The sequence below is a fragment of the Pan paniscus genome, chromosome 3, assembly GCF_029289425.2.
Source record: "Pan paniscus chromosome 3, NHGRI_mPanPan1-v2.0_pri, whole genome shotgun sequence".
Lineage (NCBI taxonomy): Eukaryota > Metazoa > Chordata > Mammalia > Primates > Hominidae > Pan > Pan paniscus.
In genome coordinates, this window is record NC_073252.2 from 149152406 (window position 1) to 149160845 (window position 8440).

Here is an 8440-nt window from a genome sequence, read left to right on the forward strand (position 1 = left end):
CCTAGGTTACATGCTATAGTCTATTGCTCATAGGCTACAAACCTGTGCAGCAAGTTACTGTACTGAACACTGTAGGCAACTATAACACAATGGGAAGTATTTATGTATCTAAACATAGAAAAGGTACAGTAAAAATATATTATAAAAGATAAAAACTGGTACACCTATATAGGGCACTTACTGTGAATGGAGCTTGCGGGAATAGAAGTTGCTCTGGATAAGTCAGTGAGTGAGCAGTGAGTGAATGTGAACGCCTAGGACATGACAGTACACTACTGTAGACTTTATAAACACTGTACACTTAGGCTACACTAAGTGTATTTTATTATTATTATTATTATACTTTAAGTTTTAGGGTACATGTGCACAATGTGCAGGTTAGTTACATATGTATACATGTGCCATGCTGGTGTGCTGCACCCATTAACTCATCATTTAGCATTAGGTATATCTCCTAATGCTATCCCTCCCCCCCTCCCCCCACCCCACAACAGTCCCCAGAGTGTGATGTTCCCCTTCCTGTGTCCATGTGTTCTCATTGTTCAATTCCCACCTATGAGTGAGAATATGCAGTGTTTGGTTTTTTGTTCTTGCGATAGTTTACTGAGAATGATGATTTCCAATTTCATCCATGTCCCTACAAAGGACATGAACTCATCATTTTTTATGGCTGCATAGTATTCCATGGTGTATATGTGCCACATTTTCTTAATCCAGTCTATCATTGTTGGACATTTGGGTTGGTTCCAAGTCTTTGCTATTGTGAATAGTGCCACAATAAACATACGTGTGCATGTGTCCTTATAGCAGCATGGTTTATAGTCCTTTGGGTATATACCCAGTAATGGGATGGCTGGGTCAAATGGTATTTCTACTTCTAGATCCCTGAGGAATTGCCATACTGACTTCCACAATGGTTGAACTAGTTTACAGTCCCACCAACAGTGGAAAAGTGTTCCTATTTCTCCATATCCTCTCCAGCACCTGTTGTTTCCTGACTTTTTAATGATTGCCATTCTAACTGGTGTGAGATGGTATCTCATTGTGGTTTTGATTTGCATTTCTCTGATGGCCAGTGATGGTGAGCATTTTTTCATGTGTTTTTTGGCTGCATAAATGTCTTCTTTTGAAAAGTGTCTGTTCATGTCCTTTGCCCACTTTTTGATGGGGTTGTTTTTTTTTTTTTCTTGTAAATTTGTTTGAGTTCATTGTAGATTCTGGATATTAGCCCTTTGTCAGATGAGTAGGTTGTGAAAATTTTCTCCCATTTTGTAGGTTGCCTGTTCACTCTGATGGTAGTTTCTTTTGCTGTGCAGAAGCTCTTGAGTTTAGTTAGATCCCATTTGTCAATTCTGGCTTTTGTTGCCATTGCTTTTGATATTTTAGACATGAAGTCCTTGTCCATGCCTATGTCCTGAATTGTAATGCCTAGGTTTTCTTCTAGGGTTTTTATGGTTTTGGGTCTAACATTTAAGTCTTTAATCCATCTAAGTGTATTTTTAAAATTTTTCTTTAATAATAAATTAATCTCTGCTTACTATAACTTTTTTACTTTATAAACATATTGATTTTTAAGAACTTTTGACTCTCCTAATAACACTTAGCTTAAAACACAAACACATTGTATAGTTGTACAAAAATATTTTCTTTCCTTGTATCTTTATTCTATATGCTTTTTTCTCTTTTTAAAAATTTTTTATTTTTACCTTTTAAGCTTTTCTTTAAAAAAAAAAAAAAAAAAACTAAGACGCAAGCACACACATTAGCCTAGGCCTACACAGGGTCAGGATCATCAGTATCACTGTCTTCCACCTCCACATCTTGTCCCACTGGAAGGTGTTCAGGGGCAATAACATGTATGGAGCTGTCATCTACTATGATAACAATGCCTTTTCCAGAATACTTTCTGACAGACCTGCCTAAAGCTGTTTTGCAGTTAACTTTTTTTTTTTTTAAAGTAGACAGAGTACACTGGATAATGATTAAAAGTATAGCAATAATAAATACATAAACCAGTAACATACTCATTTATTATCATTATCAGGTATTATGTTGATATAGTTTGGATGCTGACCCCACCCAAATCTCATGTTGAATTGTAATCCCCAATGTTGGAGGTGGGGCCTGGTGGGAGGTGATTGGATCACAGGGGTGAGTTTCTCCTGAATGGTTTATTACCATCCTCTTGGTACTATCCTCAAAATAGTGTGTGACTTCTGGTCATTAAGTGTATGGCACCTCCCCACTCTCTCTCTTGCTTTCACCATGTGATGTGCCTGCTCCCCCTTTGCCTTCTTCCATGATTGGAAGCTTCTTGAGGCCTTCTCAGAAGCAGATGCCGCTATGCCTCCTGTGCAGCCTGCAGAACCATGAGCCAATTAAAGCTCTTTCTTTATAAATTACGCAGTCTCAGGTATTTCTTTACAGCAATAGAAGAATGGCCTGCCACATATGTACTGTATGTAATTGTATATGTTATGCTTTTATACAACTGGCAGTCAGTAGGTTTGTTTATAACAGCACCACCATGAACACTTGAGTAATGCATTGCCCTACAACTCTAATGTCACTAGGCAATAGGAATTTGTCAGCTCCATTATAATCTTATGGAACCAACCTAGTATAAGTGGTCTGAAATGTCATTATGAGGCACATGACTGTATATGGACTAATTCTAGCACTTACTGATTTGTGAAACAAAAGCTTCACAAAAAATTTCTTGTCCAAGTTCAAAAACTAAAACTAGACTGGACCTTTTAGTACACAAAGGCAAAAGCCAAGGCCTGATATACACGTACTAGAGAAGTCAATTATTCTTTTTTTTGAGACAGGGTCTCACTCTGTCACCCAGGCTGGAGTGTAGTGTCCCAATCATAGCCCACTGCAGTCTCAACCTCTCAAGTTCAAGCAATCCTCCCACCTCAGCCTCCTAACTGGGACTACAAACATGCAACACCCCGCCTGGCTAATTTTTTAATTTTTCTGTAGAGATGGGGGTCTCATTATGTTGTCCAGGCTGGTCTTGAATTCCTAAGCTCAAGCAATCCTTTCACTTTGACCCCCCAAAGGCCTAGGATTATAGGCATGAGCCACTATGCGTGGCCTCAGATATTCTTTAGGAGCCTGTTTTATAAGAAGAGCTATTCATTTTCCAATATAGTAGACTGATTGATGGGTTGAATTAGAAAACAGACAATGGTGTCCATTTGCCCTTTCTGTTAATACAGATAAAAAGCTACAAAACTTGCAAATCTATTGTTTTCCCTGTTTTATCCTCAGGGTGCTCAAAAGAAGACTGAATTCTTGAAGTGGCATCTTTGCTTTACAGCAGTGGTTCTCCCAGGGGACATTTGGCAATGTCTGGGGATATTTTTGGTTGTCACAACTAGGTGTAGTAGGTATTACTGGCATTTAATAGGTAGAGATTAGGGATGCTGCTTAATATCGTGCAATGAACAGGCTAGCTACCCCACAACAAAGAATCATCTGGCCCAAAATGTCAATAGTGCCAAGGTTGAGAAGCCCTGGTCAATAGGTACCATCAACATCAATCCAAGCCATCACCAAGATAAACTGTTTGGGTAGAATTAAATACTTAAAGCTGAGAAATGTGTTCAACAACAACAATAATAAAAGTAACAGCTGCCATTAATTATCACATGCTAAATAGGCCAAACCCAAGCTAAGTATTAACTCTATAATATCTCATTTAATTCTTATGAAAATCTTGTGGGATATTATTATTCCTATTTTGCAGCAATTATTATTATACTTATTGTGTATGGCAGAGGTATTTAAAGATAACGTTAATGATGGCATAGGGTAATAATCTGGGGACAGATAATCTAAGACCTGAAGACACGGCACGATGAGAGAGGCAGAAACTGTAAGAGCTGTGTTCAGGAAAGTCCTTGGGGTGAGCATTAAGAACCCACTCTCTTGCTTCCAACTCTTTGGCACTTCCTTATAAGAGCCAGTGAAGCAGTAAAATGGCAGATCCAACATGTTTCTTGATTACTAAATAAAAAGGAAGAAACTATTTATAGACAGATAATGTAGGCAAAAGGCAAAGATAAATAGATAAAATACGGTGATAAACAAGCAATGCATAATTTAATCTTTGAGATCATCAACTGATTCCAGCACCTTCATGGTACAATGGGAAAATACAAGCCTTAGGGAAAAGATGACTTGCTTAAGGTAATAAGGTAATACAGCCATACCCATGAAAACGAAAGAATAGCACTGTGGGCTGAAAACCAGAGGAACTTTCTCCAAAATGATACATCATTTTAGCTTAGATTTAGAAAGGGTTAAGAGGGTCCCAACTTTGTCTTTAGGAATAGATATTTTCTTACAAAGCTAAATGCCATTATCACACCTGTCAAGATTAACAATAAGCTGGTTTGTTAAATCAGGATCCAAACACACTTATGTCTCTTAAGTGTCATAATCTAGAGCAGTCTCTCTCCCTTTTTTACCTTCACAACATGGACTTACAACAGTAACTGGGTCAGCTGCTTTGTAAAATGTCCTACATTCCGGATTTGTCTATTTACTTCCTTAAGTTGTAATCTGACTTACTCCTTTATCCCTTATATTTGCTGCAAGTGAAAGTAGCTTTAGAGATTCAGGTTTCACTTTTCTTTTTTTTTGTTCTTTTTTTTTTTTAACAAGGATACTTCATAGGGGGTAACATCAGGAGGCACATGTCTGCCTTGTCCCACTTTTAGTGATGCTAAGAGTGATCAGAGGGTTCAAATGGTAACAGCCTCAGCTCTCTTATCAACTTTTCATCTAAAGACTTGATAGTTATTCCTTGAATCAATTATTTCATGAGGGGCTGTAAGTGGTGATTTTCTAATGCTACTGGTCCAACTACATTTATTAGTTGGAATTCTTCTCTCACCAACTAAACCTATTTTGATACTCTGAATTACACTTTATACAGGAAAACTAGGATAACTAATTCTTTCCTTTTACCTTCCAATTTTCAAAATAAAGTACTGGTGCCTTAGTTACATCAGTAACTGATGTAGAGTTTATTTCCAACTAAATTTAACAGATACCAAAACTGAAATATATATTTACAAAACATTTAAACAAAGGAGAGGAGAGATTCTGTGAGCAATCCAACTAACTAACATATAAAGGGTATAAGCCAGTACTTCCGATTTGTCCAGTGATGTATTAATAAAAGTCCAGCCAGGCACGGTAGCTCACACCTGTAATCCCAGCACTTTGGGAGGCCGAGGCGGGTGGATCATGAGGTCAGGAGTTTGAGACCATCCTGGCTAACATGGTGAAAACCCGTCTCTACTAAAAATACAAAAAATTAGCTGGGCGTGGTGGTGGGCGCCTGTAGTCCCAGCTACTTGGGAGGCTGAGGCAGGTGAATCGCTTGAACCTGGGAGGCGGAGGTTGCAGTGAGCCGAGATTACGCCACTGCACTCCAGCCTGGGCGACAGAGCGAGACTCCATCTCAAAAAAAAAAAAAAAAAGAAGTCCAAAGACCTGGGACAACCACAAAATCCTCAGAGGGAAAGGACTCTCTGGTCAAGTTTTTTGCTCCTGTGGTAAGTCAACAGAAAGATCTGTCCAAAGTTTTCAGGTCTCTGCAAAATGAATAATAAGCTACCTTTACTCTAAACATGATCAGAAGGCAAATCTCAAACTGAGGTCTGACCTTTTAAAAAAACTATATTAAGTGAGTTAACTCAATAGCTAAAATTGTCTGTGAATATCATAAATTAATTGGAATATTCACAAAGATGGTTGTGCTATGAATAAGAAATCTTTTTCTTCAATGAAACGAGCTGGAGAAAACTGCCGGTTGTAATGTTAATTTCAGAAAAAATTAAGATGAAAAATACTAAGAGTCATTGTATAATGATAAAATCACAGTGAGTAGCAGAAAACCAGAGTGAATGCATAAACCACAAAAACAAAATTGGATACACAAAACAAGAACCATTAAAAATGTATTCAGAAACTATCACAAATGTAATAGTAGTAGGAGATTTTCATCCCCATCAAGCAGACACAAATGAAAACAAATGAATTTTAAAAACATAAATTTGGTAAAAATTCATGGTGTTGCAGTGTTTGCTTAAAAAAGCAAATGGAGAGATTTTTTTCACGTGTTCACTTCTAAAATCTTTTAAAATGTATTTAAAGAGGTAAACATCTTTATGCTACTTTACTGAGATATAGCAAACCTGGCATCTGCCCTGCCACAATAGCCCCTGCAACTGAGCTGGCCATATTTCTGCATCCCCATCTTCTCACCTTCCCATATAAGGGTACTTACCCCAAGGACAGTTAATCCATGGCCATGAACCTATATCCTGGTTAGACGCCAAATAAGACGTCTTGGGAGTCTGAACTGAAAATAGGGAACAACTTGAGCAGTTTATAGTAGGACAGAAAGAAATGACATGGAATTCGGTTGAGCCATATTAATAGCAGAGAACCAGAGAGAAGATCCTGCTATGAGCTCTTAAGCTGTCATGAATCCAGAGCTCCTTTCCAGCTCTGGTCTTCAGGGTTGTCCTATGGCAGCTCCAGGTGTCCCTGTTATCCTGTTCTTATTATTCCATAGATATCTACATAAGTTTGCTAGGGCTGCTGTAACAAAGTACCACAGACTAGACGAACTTAACCAACAGAAATTTATTTCCTCACAGTTCTGGAGGCTGGAAGTCCAAGATCAAGGTATCAGCATGGCTGGTTCTTTCTGAGGGCCATGAGGGAAGGATTTGTTTCAGGCACCCTAGGCTTGTAAATAGCTGTCTTCTCCCTCTATACATGTCACGTACATGATATTTCCTCTTCTAAGGACATCACTCATATGAGATTAGAACCCAACCTAATGACCTCTTTTTAATATAATTACCTCTTTAAAGACCTTATCTCCACATATTGTCATACTCTGAGGTATGGGAATGCGGTTAGGACTTCAAGATACTTTTTTTTTAAAGACGGAGTCTCGCTCTGTCGCCCAGGCTGGAGTGCAGTGGCGTGATCTCGGCTCACTGCAAGCTCTGCCTCCAGGGTTCACGCCATTCTCCTGCCTCAGCCTCCCAAGTGGCTGGGACTACAGGCGCCCGCCACTACACCTGGCTAATTTTTTGTATTTTTCAGTAGAGACGGGTTTTCACTGTGTTAGCCAGGATGGTCTCGATCTCCTGACCTCGTGACCCACCCGCCTCGGCCTCCCAGAGTGCTGGGATTACAGGCATGAGCCACCATGCCCAGCCTCAAGATACATTTTTGAGGAGACATAATTCAGCTCAAAACAATAGCTTTAAAATAATCTCCTCTTGATTTAAGCTAGCTTAAGTGAGCCTCAGTTGCCTGTAACTGAATAGTTCTTACCAAAATATCTACATTTTCTGGTCTTCCATTATTATTTGAGACAGGTTCTTTCTGTCGCCCAAGCTGGAGCACAGTGGTACAGTCATAGCTCATGTAGCCTTGAACTACTGACTTCAAGTGATCCTCCTGCCTCAGCCTCCCGAGTAGCTGGGGACTTCAGGTGCACATCACTACACCAGGCTAATTTTTAAATTTTTGTAGATACAGGGTCTGACTGTATTGCCCAGGCTGATCTCAAACTCCTGGTCTCAAGGGATCCTCCCCGTTCAGCCTTTCAAAGTGCTGGGATAATAGGCGTAAGCTACCACGCCCAACCACTTCTATTATTATTATTTTATTATTATTATTTTTGAGATGGAGTCTCGCTGTCGCCCAGGCTGGAGTGCAGCGGCGCCATCTTGGCTCACTGCAACCTTCGCCTCCCGGGTTCAAGCGATTCTCCTGCCTCAGCCTCCCGAGTAGCTGTGACTACAGGTGCACGCCACTACACCCAGCTAATTTTTGTATTTTTAGTAGAGACAGGATTTCACCATGTTGGCCAGGATGGTCTCAAACTCCTGACCTCAGGTGATCCACCCGCCTCGGCCTCCCAAAGTGCTGGGATTACAGGCATGAGCCACCGCGCCTGGCCTATTACTTTTAAACTGTTTATATGTTTCTTTCAAGCATCCCAATATTTTAAGTTGCAAGAGAGCAGTAACATTTTAATAGTTCATTGAATTCTGCCTCCACAGACCTAGCACCCTACAAACAATTGGCACAGAAAACAAAAGGCACAGTGAAGATTTCTGAGGTAGATGTTGTGGTGTACCATCCAGACCCCCCTTTAGAACTGAAGCATTCATTCCCTTAGCAGCTAGGAGTGTTGGCTGCTGACAGTTCACAGCTAAGTCTTATCCCAAGAACTGCCAACACAGCCACCTCACCCAAGGTAATGCCCCCTCCTAGGAGGTGGCCTGCATCCAATGATGCAGACCTCTAAGAACGCATCCTTCTTAGCTCAGTACAGAAAGTCTCTGAGGGTCACCTCAGCTCCAGAGAAACTTGTGAGATAGGCTGTGGC

General features: G+C 40.0%; 1 protein-coding gene across 12 annotated transcripts in view; it reads right to left on the reverse strand.

Annotated features, from left to right (window-relative positions):
* The window catches only part of SH3D19 (SH3 domain containing 19), a 232464-nt gene that overhangs the window by 147448 nt on the left and 76576 nt on the right, over nucleotides 1–8440 (reverse strand). The window lies entirely within an intron of this gene.